The sequence below is a fragment of the Marmota monax genome, unplaced genomic scaffold (genome assembly GCF_021218885.2).
Source record: "Marmota monax isolate L192 unplaced genomic scaffold, Marmota_monax_Labrador192_F-V1.1 WCK01_AAM20220418_F8-fsc00035, whole genome shotgun sequence".
Taxonomy (NCBI): domain Eukaryota; kingdom Metazoa; phylum Chordata; class Mammalia; order Rodentia; family Sciuridae; genus Marmota; species Marmota monax.
The window spans coordinates 5,107,701-5,120,343 of NW_026691961.1; the positions used below are offsets into that span (position 1 = coordinate 5,107,701).

Here is a 12,643-nt window from a genome sequence, read left to right on the forward strand (position 1 = left end):
GTTGACTTGAGCGTTACGCTGTATTCATCGAAATGTCAAGATCCTCTTTGTGTAAATTCCAGTCATTATGCTTCTAATAACAGTAATCCTTCCAGGGAGATCAGTATTTTTTATTTTATTTTTCGTATAATCAATTTATTCTGTTTTATTAGAAGGTTTATTAGTTTTTTAGAGGAATATTCATGGATAAATAATGTTCAGTGACACTGTATATGTACTTGTCAATCTATGAATTACTCAGTCCAAACGTGTTGTTCAAAGTCATGTTTTGAGAAATTTTTTAAATTTGTAGTTTACTTGGATATATATGTAAGCTAAGCATGATAATTTTCCCATACTGCCTGAGTTTTTTGTTGTTGGTGTTGGTTCTAATTAGTTATACATGACAGTAGAATGCACTTTGACACATCATACATAAATGGAGTGCAACTTCTCACTCTTTTGGCTGTACATGATGTCAAGGAGCTATGTGGCTTTCAATGTTAACTATTTCCAGGGGACAGAGAAGGGTTGAACAGCAGGTATGTGGGTCCAGTTAGATAGGATCAAGAAATTCGGCAGGGTGCCCACAGATAAGAATAATGTACTACACACTTCAAACAGCTGGAAGAAGGGACTTTTAAATCTTTTTTTTTTTTTTTACATAAAGAAATGATAAATGTTCAAAGAAACAGACAAGTTTAACTTGATTTAAACATTATGCAGCCAGGCGTGGTGACGCACACCTATAATCCCAGTGGCTGGGGGGGGGGGGCAGCTGAGGCAGGAGGATGGAGAGTTCAAAGCCAGCCCCAGCAAAATCGAGGTGCTAAGCAGCTCAGTGAGACTGTGTCTCTAAATAAAATATAAAATAGGGCTGGGGATGTGGCTCAGGAGTCGAGCGCCCCTGAGTTCAATCCCTAGTACAAAAAAAAAAAAACCAACTATGCAATAGTTGCATATAGCTGAACACCACAGGGTACTGACAATTTTTGTTTTTATGTATCTGTTAAAAATAAATATAATATTAAAAAATACTATTTCCCTCTCTCATGTGCAACAGTATCTTTGCAGTTTTACAGACAGCCTCAAGAAGCCGTGAAGGAGACCCAGCCACTAGAGGACTGGGAAGCTTCCAAATTGAGCCAGGGAGCCTGCCTCCCACACAGTGTGCCAGCTCACCATGTCGCTTGTCACCTTAGTTCACCTGTTCAGGGTGATCAGAGGCAGGCCCTGGCACCTGCTCACACAGTGGAGGCTGGACCCAGCTCTCTCGCCCCACCCTGACTGGGGTGTTTCTGTTGGTTCGTTCTGTGGGTACAGCCAGCCTGCGACCAAGGTCTTCAGAGGCCACAGCTTTCATTACACAAGTCTAAAATAAATACAGATGGAACACAATAGATCTCCTGGCCTACAGAGAAGTGGGCACAGAGTTAAGGGGGGGAAGGAGGAGTTTCGGTTTTAATGTTTGATTTCTATAACAATGAAATACTCCTGTATTATATCTCCTTAATTTATAATATCACATATTAAGTTTAATACAGATTATAATAATATTCTACACAATAATATAATAAATGTAATAAATAAAAATATGGTAAAAGAGCATATTAGTTATTTACAGTACACACACACACACACACACACACACTTAGCACACTGCTAAGCTTTCAGCAGGCATGTAAAAAGAAGATCACATGTGAAGCACAAAGATAAAGAACTTGGGCCGGGCGTGGTGGTGCACACCTGTAATCTCAGCAACTGGGGAGACTGAGGCAGGAGCAAGTTTGAGGCCAGCCTCCATATCTTAGTGAGGCTCTGTTTCAAAATCATATTTTTTTAAAAAGGCTGGGTGTGTAGCTCCGTGGTGGAGCACTCCTGAGTTCAATCCCCAGTACCACCAGAAAAGTGAAAATAAAGAACTTGGGCCCTAGAGACAGACCGCCTAGGCCTGAAGCCCAGCTCCACCACTGTGGAGTGTGACCTTGGACAAGTCATATCATTGCCACATCCAAGTCCTCCCCTTCAGTCATCCCTCTATTTAATCTTTAAAAAAAAAATAGTTCCTGAGCCAGACTGTGCCCTAAACCCTCTCCTGATCCTACCTGATCCCAGGATTCTTCTCCCCTGGTCCTCCTGGGGGGCCTCCAACCCCAGCCCTCCATCACCTCCCCTCTTCAGCTGGGTCCCCTGGGATCTTCTCTGCGTGTGTCCCCACCCCAGGGAAGCCGACCTGTTATTGGGACCTCAACACCAGTGTCTCTCTCCTTCTCCTCCAGCCCCTCCCCGGTGTGTTTCCACCGACCTCTCAGAAATATCCAGAAATAGCTCAGAAATACCCAGCCATCCTGGGGAGAGGGATAAAAGATGGAAACGGGTTTGGAAGATAATGCAGAGTGGGGCCGAGGAAGCGCCGTGTATACTGGTCTTAGAGGCGGTTGCCTGAGCGAGGAGCTGAGCAAACAAGCTCAAGTCTCAGGCCCTGGAACCCGGCTTCTGTCAAGAGGGCAGGGAGGTGGCACTTGTGCTGTGTCAGGGGGATCCAGTGCTCTTTGGGCTAGGCCATGACTAGGGGGGGAAGCCAGGCTCACACAGGAAGGGAGTAGGCTGAGAACACCCCCGTCATGCAGAGACTCTGCCTGTATTGTGGCACTTTCTGTTTCTGAGGCTGCCATTTATTGAATGACTACTGTATACTAGGCCCTTCATAAGACTTGCACTTCTTTACTCTCCACTCTCAACTGCTCCCTGTGGCTCAGAGGGGCTGAGTAAACTGCTCGCTAATAAGTGGCAGGACCAGGATTCACACTTATGTCCCCAAAGGCCAGACTCTCAGCCCCAGCTCACACCACCTCTCAGTGCTGTTCTGTCTCAGGGAATCACCACGGCAACGTGTTAGGAGCAGGGGTTCACAGCCTCATCCTGCATGGTCAGGACAAGACTCACTTGGTTTACCCCCAAATACGTACGCTCCAACTGAATTAGAAACCCTAGCCATCCTTGGGGCCTGATTCTCCATAGCCCGCAGAGTCAGCCAATCAGTCCTGTGGATTCTACCTGGGAAATGTCCCTCCCAACCTCCCCATTCCCACTCTCTCCCTTTAGCTCCTTTCTACATCATTTCTGGCCCCGATTATTACAAAAAACACCTTTTTTCTGTTTTTTCCCCACTTTTGTTATTTTCTCCATACTAGGTCTAAAATTATGCGCGCATGCACTAGCACATACACAAAAACTCATCCAATGCCACTTGGAATCGTAGAATGATTTTCATCCTCAATCTCCTCGGTTCAGGAACAAAGAGGTCATTCCCAACTTTTTTATATTTTTTTCAACAAAACTGTTGAGAGCCACAGCCGAAGGGGCCCCAGCAAACTTCCAGCTGCCAGCAAACTTCCAGCTGCCGGCTGATGATTGGCTCACAGCGGCCCCAGCAACATCTAGCTGATTGGCTCCTCTGCGGTGATGCTCATTGGGCTGTTTCCCTGCCCTTTCAGACCACGGAGCTGCTCATTGGGGGACTTTTTTGGCTCCTTGTATTACCTTAGATAATTGACCTTGTAAACCTCCATATGCTAGGAGGTCCCCAACCCCCGCAGTTGATAGTTGGGATCCTGAGACAAGATCTCAAATATTAACATGCCCTGTATTTGAGGCAGGAGGGCAGCAATTTTACCAAGTTTTAAATTTCAAAACAGTGAAGCAGCTAAAAGAGGCTGTAACAACCTATGGTCCTCAAGCACCCTTCACTGTAAGCATGGTCGAATCCATTAACAACTTGAACATGACGCCAGCAGATTGGGCTAATATGTGTAAAGCTGTGCTAAATGGAGGACAATACCTGTTATGGAAGGTTGCCAATGAGGAATTTTGCAAGGAGACGGCTAGGCGAAATGCAGCAGCTGGTTATCCTCAGAGAAATCTAGATATGTTGTTAGGAAAGGGACCTTATGAGGATCAGCAGCAACAAATTGCATATGATCCTGGCGTATACGCACAAATTGCTGCAGATGCAATTAAGGCATGGAAGACTTTACAAGGACATGGAGGTTTACAAGGTCAATTATCTAAGGTAATACAAGGAGCCAAAAAAGTCCCCCAATGAGCAGCTCCGTGGTCTGAAAGGGCAGGGAAACAGCCCAATGAGCATCACCGCAGAGGAGCCAATCAGCTAGATGTTGCTGGGGCCGCTGTGAGCCAATCATCAGCCGGCAGCTGGAAGTTTGCTGGCAGCTGGAAGTTTGCTGGGGCCCCTTCGGCTGTGGCTCTCAACACAAAACTCTAAGGAGCAGTTACAGCTTTGGAGATGTCCTTCATTCCCCGAGGATGAATTTCTTGCAATGAAATTGCTGAATCCAAGAATATGTAAATTTCCAAAGACACTTGATGTTTATATTAGCAAGCAGTCCTTCAGAAGCATCGTGCCGAGTTACAGTCACCAGAAGGGAGTGTGTGAGTATGACTTATTACAGATCATGTGTTTACACTAGCATGCTCACCAGACAGAGACGTGCTCTTTCCGGTTCAAATCATCAAAGCTAGAATAGCAAATGGCCAGAGGTAGATATGCAGCACATGACTGTTGAATGAATCAACGAACTCAGCAAACAGAAGGACGTGCCTTTATGTGCTCCCTGATTTTTGTATAGCTTCCACAATCATATCGTAGCACAACTGCTACTGTTCTGTGGCTATGCTCACCGGAATATTTCAGGTGGAATTGATTCAAAAGCATTCTTTTGCGCATGGGCTGATATTCCTGGAAACTCCAAAATACTGCTCCATCCAGGAAATAAGTCCTTGCACCCTACCCAGATTTCCCGTGAATGTGCAGCCTCAGCCCTGTTCTCGTCAATGTTCTATCTTCACCTTACAGGGGCAGTTACTCACTGGGGAAGGGTTTATTAAAGAGGAAAATGAGTGAAAAGTGCTGGGTTTGCACCTGTACTGCCCAGCTCCACTAGAAGAAGCATCCGAGAGCACCTGGGACTCCACAGCTTTCCTCCAAAACCGGTCTTCTGTATTTCCTTCCTCAACTGATGACGACTTTGTTCCATCCAGTCATTCAAGCCAGAAAATTCCCGCATTGACCTATGCATGTTGCTGATATTACCCAGGTAACTCTAAGTTTACCAACCTTCCATCTCTCCCTCACTCTCCACTACCATTGAATGAACTTCAGGTCTGCCTCCCTTAGACAATGCTATTTTCATTTAACATCTACTCTGTCTACAGTGTCAGCACCTGTGCTAGACACTGTGCTGGATGCTGGGGCTCAGCCACGCAGAGGTAGTGTTATTTAGTAGTTTGCAGAGGCTGTGGGCTGATGCAGGTGGTCACTGCATGATACAGCATCCTTTGGAGATTTGTTATGAATATGAGCAGTTTACTGGGCATAGCCGGATGCACATGCCTATAATCCCAGAGACTCTGGAGGCTGAGGCAGGAGGATCATAAGTTCAAAGCCACAGCAATTCAGTGAGGCCCTAAGCAACTTAGTGAGACCCTGTCTCAAATTAAATATAAAAAGGCTGTGGATGTAGATCACACAGGGTAAAGTACCCCTGGGTTCAATCTCCAATACCAAAAAAAAAAAATTCAGAGCATAGCTGTGTGTGGTGGGGGCACATGCCTATAATTCCAGAGGCTGAGGCAAGAGGATTGCAAGTTCAAGGCCAGTCTGTGCAACTCAGAGAGACCCCATCTCAAAATAAAAGGGGCTAGAGATGCATCTCAGTGGTGGGGCATCCCTGGATTAAATCACCAGTCCCAAGGGAGTAAAAGAAGAAGACACAAGGAGCACTATTTGGCCTGTGAGAGTCTCCCACACTTCACTGAACAAAGAATCCTTTTGTCCCATAACAGCTACTAACGCCTCCAAACTGCATTCTACAAAACACACACTGGGCTATTCTCACGAGAATGTAAAGGTCTCAGCAAAGCACTTACATGTGTTTCCCTGGAGATGCTATTATTTTGTTAGGTTCTGTCTCTGGAGAGGCTGCATTCATTCACGAATATGCTTGTTAATACCTGACTTCCCCATTTTATTAATCAAAGATGTACCTAACAGCACCTGTGAAGAGTGCGGGGATGGAGGTAACAAGAGCTGAGGAGTGTCAATTTACATGAGACGGTGACAAAGGGGTTTCCTGGTAGAAGGGATATCTGAGGGTGAATGCAGTTACCTAAGAGCAAAAGGTTTCCAGACAGTGGGGACTAGCAGGTGCAAAAGTGCAAATGTGTAAATCTAATGAGTTTGGGAACTCCGATGAAAGTGGCTGTCACATGACAGCTTCTTCTCCGCCAGGCTGTATGCACATGATACAAGTCTATGAGGTGACGTCTGTGATCCCTCCCCCGCCCCCATTTTTTTAATTTGTTTTAATTAGTCATGCATGACAGTAGAATGCACTGATATACTTTGATGTATCATACATAGATGGGATATAATTTCTCATTTTTCTGAGTATACAAATCAGGGGCCAGCAAGAGATGAGAATGGCTAGCTGGAGAAAAAAAGTCCTGCTTGCCTTCGAGATCTAAGGAATTTGGAGATTATCCAGAAGGCCACGAGAAACCATTGGAGGATTTTAAGTAATATGGAGATGTAGTCAGTGTGTTTGAAAGATCTTAGATGGTACTGGTAATGGAGTGGAAGGGTAGGAAGAATGAAACCAGAGGTAGGAAGAGCTGTTGGGAGATTCCAGTGGAAAAATAACTTCAGTGCTTCTCAAATTTTAATGTGTTAAAAAGCACTTTCTCATCTAGATGGGCTGGGGTGGGGCTTTGAGAGTCTTAGATGTTTCCATCACGTGATGTGGAGGCTACTAATCCACAGAGCACACGGGAAGTAGTGAGTCTGTCCAGGAGAAACGCTGGGGGACCTGGGATAACCACGGGGGGATGGAATCCAAAGGAAAGGCTGGACTACACAAATACAAGTGACCAGATGTGCTGACCGAGCATCAGAAGACAGCCACACTGAGTTGGCACAGCTCCTACCAATCCTAAAGAAGGAATGACTGAATGAATCTGAGCAACTCTGTTTTAGAAGCATCACTTGTCACCACTGCATCTTTGATACACCAATTAGTAGATTGCCTTGGGGCTGTCAGAGGCACAGCCTCAGAGAGGGTGCAGGTTTCCAAGTCACCAAACCAGCTCAGATCACGGCCCTGCCACATACTGGTGTGGTCGTGAAAGGCAAGGACATTTGTTTCTCTTATAAAAATGGAGTGACATCTACTGTGGGGTCACACGTACCCTTTGGGATGTAACTGAAAACCCAGCTCACCGCAGGTTTTTTCTCAGCTCCATAAACAGGGCAGACCCTGGGCGTGGGCTGGCCCCGAGGTGATGGAATCACCAGGGTTTCTCTGAGACTCTTTCTCCGCGATACTCTCTTCTCACCGTGCCCCTCGGTGACAACGACGAAAATAGATTCCAGCGGCTCCAGCCTTTCAACTGACCTCAGCGACCCCAACCAGAAAACCAGGCTTTGTCCTAGTTTCCCAAGAAAGTTTAGAGAGTAGCTTTAATTGGACAGTTGCAGGTCACATGGCCACGGTCGAACCAATCATTGTGGTCAGGGGGTGTGGCCATGCTAATTGGCTTAACAGTGGTCTCGTGCCCCACCCCTTGAGCCAGGAGTGGAGTCCTCTTCCAGGAGGATTCTGCAAACACGAAGTCGGAGCTGTTGGGGTGGGGGTGGGGACATGGATGCTGAGGAGGCATTCGACATTATTCACAGCGACAGGCCATATTCACTTGGGTATCCCTAATGCCTAGCGTAGTGCCTGTGACATAACTTATGTACTTGTTGAATAAATGCTATCGATTTAAATCGTTAAATTAAAAAATGAAAATTTTTCAACAACCAAAAAAAGATTGCACGACTTCAACTCATATGAAAAGTAACTATTGTCGGTCTACAGTAATAAGATCAACAAGCTGGATATTGCTAAATTATAGACTGGGAGAAAAATGGGGATATATATATTCCAGCACCTACTTTAGGGGTCTACTATAATGTTCAGCTAGTTCAGAAAAGAAGTTCTATGTAAAGTATCATGGTCTTCTTTTGCCTGTCTTGGGAGTACAGGAGAATAAAAATCAACTTTTTTCTTTTTCCTCTGTAAAACTTGTCTATAAATGCCCTCTGGGAGTGCAATACAATTGTTCCAAACTAAAGTAAAATAAAATTTAAGAAAAAAACAGGCCAAAAAAAAAAAGTATTTGCTAACTTGAGTTTGTCCTGTACATGGTCTTTAAAATAAAAGAACTGGGCCAGGCACAGTGGCGCATGCCTGTAATCTCAGCAGCTCTGGAGGCTGAGACAGGACGGACGATCACAAGTTCAAAGCCAGCCCCAGCAAAAGCCAGACACTAAGCAATTAAATGAGACCCTGTCTCTAAATAAAAATACAAAATAGGGCTGGGGATGTGGCTCAGTGGTCAAGTGCCCCTGAGTTAAATCCTCAGTACCAATCAATCAATCAGTCAATCAATAAAAGAATTGGTTGAGTTCAAAACAACTCTTTGGGATTGATTCATGTCAGGGTAAAAAAAGAAGCTCGGGGGCAATAAGCATGAGTGGGGTAATCTGGGATAGCGGGACTCCATTCTCTGAGGTCACCATAATCAATTTCTTGCCTCAATTCCATCTAATCCTGAGAAAAGCTAACTGCCTCATCTAGGATCATACAGCTATGAAATAAAGACAGAAGCATTGAGAGTCCTAGGCCTCAGAATCACTCTTCTTGTTATTAGAAAAGATTTCCTTGTGTAAACCTCGGGGACGTTACAAGGGAAATATTGAATTACTGTAATATGACTCATCAGCCCAATTTAATATTACCTATTCATTATAACATAATGATGCTTGCACAACTGGAAACGATGCTGTGTTTCTCCCTCTGGCTTTGTAGCAGGCACACGTATCACAGAACCATCAACATCAGCTAATTACGTGACCTACATATGCAATCGATACGAAGAAATGTTTTAATTACTCGGTATTCACGGCATGGAAAATATATGGTCTAATTTTGGTCAACATTAGCATCTAGGTAATGCTGACTCAGAAGGAAAACATTTGTTGTTGCCATGAGCAGTGGAATGGAAAGGCTGAATCACCCTCTATTGCATCAAATGCTACTACTATTAATATAATGTGCTAAACAGCTTGAGAGATGGAATGAGACCACCCCCTCCGACCAACAGGTTCGTAATCATACCAGCAGACAGAAGCACACGCTCTACCACGGAGTCCCCATCATATTTTGAAAACATAGACTATTGCTGGTCATCATCAACTAAAGCTCATAATTATCTAATGTGTGTGTGGGGGGGGGTTTGGTCAATGTCACCAACGTAGCTTCCTAATCAAAGCAGAGGTTGCAGACACCATGCATGCCAACAGGACCGATGATGGAAATGACATACTGAGCAGATTGTAAAATAGTAAACTGTCCCAGGGAGGCAGCAGATTCATGGCAGGGACCGCAGCACATGGCTTAATGGAGAATTCTAGCAGCCATGTCCTCTGATCTGCCCCCTTTTTTGAACTGCCACAAACTCAGACTTTGGATACAAAATTTCCCAAGTCTTCAAACCTTGTGGGTGTCCTAAAAAAAAAAAACCACAGTGTGGCCTATTCATTCCCAACTGCCAATCTAAAATATCCTAGCAATTCCATCATTTTAGCAATAAAATATAAGGATGTGATGCAGAAAATGGAAATACCTACGCCTAGTTTATTGTCGGACGTGTGTAGCTGTTGACTTTCCCTGCATACTGAGAGTTCCCTTCCCGCTAGCATCCAAAATTACATCCAATATCCATTTCCGTGAAAGTGTGGATCCTCACACCTCGGTGGTCTGGCATCCAGCACACTGCCATGTGAGACGCTTCCAAAGCAGCACCTGCTCCCTGCGTCTATATAAATGAAAATAAATGGGAGTCTTGACAAATGTTCAGTTACTCTGAGCAGAATCTGCTTCACTCAGGCATCTCCAATCCTTGATCGAGCATTTTTCCCCAGTGGAAATCCCTGTTTCCAGAGACCTATCCTCCAAAGTGAATGTATTCAATAATATTTACTTTTAATCAGAAAAAGACAAGGGTTCTTCATGAGTGGCTACGGCTCTAGCTGAAAATCTGTGCAGTCATATCATGGGTAAATGTTTGCTTTAAAATGCTGACCTGGTATCGTTATTTTTACAAACCTCCTGAGGATCTGGAAACCTCCCTGGTCCGTTTCAGCAACGCAAATTTCAGGGAGCCAGTTTTTTAAAATTTATTTAACAAATTTTTAGTCCCAGCCACTATTCTCACCTGTCTTATTACTGCTTAGGATTTGAACTGTCTCTGCTTTCACTCTTACCATGTCCCCCATTATTTAAATACATGTAATGAAAGGGCATTGTTTGGGGGCTGAGTTTCTGCACAGACCAGGCTAAAATAAATAAATTAATTAATAGATAAAATCAAAATGGAGTCACTCATGCTAAAATTTCACATCACCAAGCTGAAACCAAGCTGTTTATCCAACCTTCTGGGAAATCAGGATTGTTGAGAGATCAGCCAAATTTCACAACCAGGCCAGGTGCAATTGGCATGACAATGGAGCTCCTTCTGCTTTAATTCTTACACAGAAGTAACCTGAAAAAAAAAGGGGTGGGGTGTTAACTAATCCATTATTTTCCTTTTATTCTGTCTCCCTGCCCCCCACTGCATTAAAGAAAATAACTTCAAAACGGCCAATTTGCTTTTTGGTTTTGTTTTCTTTAAACCCTTCTCTGTCTATAAAACAACCTCCTTTGCTTGAGAGATTTCATTTACCTAATTATTTATTTTGGAGCATTGCTAAGGATGGGACCTGGCCTCTGCACATGCCAAGCAAGCTCTCTACCGCCGAGCTACACCCTAGCCCTTTTTATTTTGAGGTAGGTTCTTGCTAAATTGCCCGGGCTGGCCTGGAACTTGGAATCCTCCTGCCTCAACCTCCCAAGTCAGAGAGATTATAAGAATGTACCACCTTGCCCAGGTTCAGTCCTACTTAAAAAAAAAAAAATCAGAAATGCCCAAATCCAAAACCACTGCAAAAAATATGAACATGGCCTTCCAATTCCCCAGTGGTCTTCACTTTCAGGATCCTAGTCTCCTACTTCACCTCTTCTCTCTGCCAAGACCATCCCTGATGGAGAAGAGCTCACGGAAGGCCAGACGTCTGTGCGGCTTGGGAGGGGAGAGAACACAGCTCCACTGTCCTCCTCCTCCGGGGTCTAGTTGGACCATGGTCTATGTGGCCACACTTTCATTCCTCGACTTCCTTTGTTCTTCTTCCTTGACGTTCTCCGGGGCACACGGTTCTGAAGGAAAAAATATATTGTTTTTTTTTTTTTCTCTCTCTGGTCCTATGCTCAATACAGTGCACTCCTGTGACTAGATGTATGGGATTTGCCCACCCAGCGAGCGAGCAATTCTCCAGCAGCAGATACTCAGGTGTGATTCCATTCCACCCTGACACTCTCTACCTGGAGGGAGATCCCACAGGTTGAAGGCCCAGTCAGTCCCACAAGACTGTCCCTGCTTCGGATACCAGTTACAGACAGTGAGTGTTAAGTATATTTCTGTAAAAGAAATGTGATATTCGTCAGAATCAAAATGGAGTCTCTTGGGTCAATCCCAACCAAAAAAACACTGGGAGGTTTTCAAAGAAGGGTCCTTCCACAGGACTGCCTGGTGGTAACTCTCACAAAGACTCTGCCAGACCACAAGGGTGCACAGAGGCCACCATAACCTTGTACAGAAAGCCCTTCTACAAGGACATCTGCCCAGTATCTGACTGTTCAACCTCAGATTGACACCTCCCTTGTTAAGATTCACTGTGGCCAAGGATCACTGTTTCCAAAGAGCTACTGTGATCCTTTACAACCTTACCCTTCATGAAGCTCAGTGAGCACTTGCCGAGCATGCCCAAGGCCCTGGGTTTGATCCCCAGCACCAAAATAAAACAACAATGAATCCCACCATTATGTACAACTAAAATGCATCAATAAAGATAAATACACATGGGAAGAGCAAAAACTTCCCCTTGGCTCAACTCTTTGAATATATGCATAGACTACGATGGCACGTGTATTCCACTGCAATGCTCTTTCCAAATAAATGTCATTATTCTTTGGAGACTGTCATTTTGCTTGTTTTATTTAGTCTGATACTCCTGGCTGACTGGCTGTGAACTAGGGCTCCCAGTATTCCCTCTGCCGCGCCCCTCCCCTGACTCAGGCAATGGCAAGGCCCTACTGAGGTGGATGGCACAAGGCGTCGTCCATCCTCTGGAGGAGTGCAGTATGTTTCTGGGAATGGGCTGGTTTGTTTTTGTATTCCTTTAATAAGTATAGTTGCGATTTCTCATATGACCATTAAGTAGGAAGGAAAAAACATGACTTTCCCAATTAATGCAACTACTTCTAAGAAGAGATCTGTTTGCTCTAAATGCAATGATTCAGCTGTGGAGTGTAAATTGTTAATGTCTAATGAAAAACTCCCTGTATTCCTGTCAAGGAAGTTTTTGAGAAATTAAATTAAAATCTAGAGAAGAAGAATCAATGTTAAGAAGACAGATTGGTGCTTAGTACTGGGCAACTCGTTCTTG

At 44.4% G+C, this 12,643-nt stretch overlaps 1 long non-coding RNA gene across 2 annotated transcripts; it reads right to left on the minus strand.

The window, feature by feature from the left end:
* Nucleotides 1-7,972: 7,972 nt before the first annotated feature.
* On the minus strand, nt 7,973-11,467 carry LOC131423995 (uncharacterized). Of its 2 annotated transcripts, none has more exons than XR_009226330.1 (3): nt 11,156-11,467; nt 10,535-10,644; nt 7,973-9,918 (listed from the first exon to the last, which is right to left on the minus strand). It is a non-coding gene; the product is annotated as an uncharacterized LOC131423995 (long non-coding RNA). The 2 variants fall into 2 exon arrangements; XR_009226329.1 differs by having other exon boundaries at nt 11,199-11,464.
* Between the last annotated feature and the right edge of the window lie 1,176 nt (nt 11,468-12,643).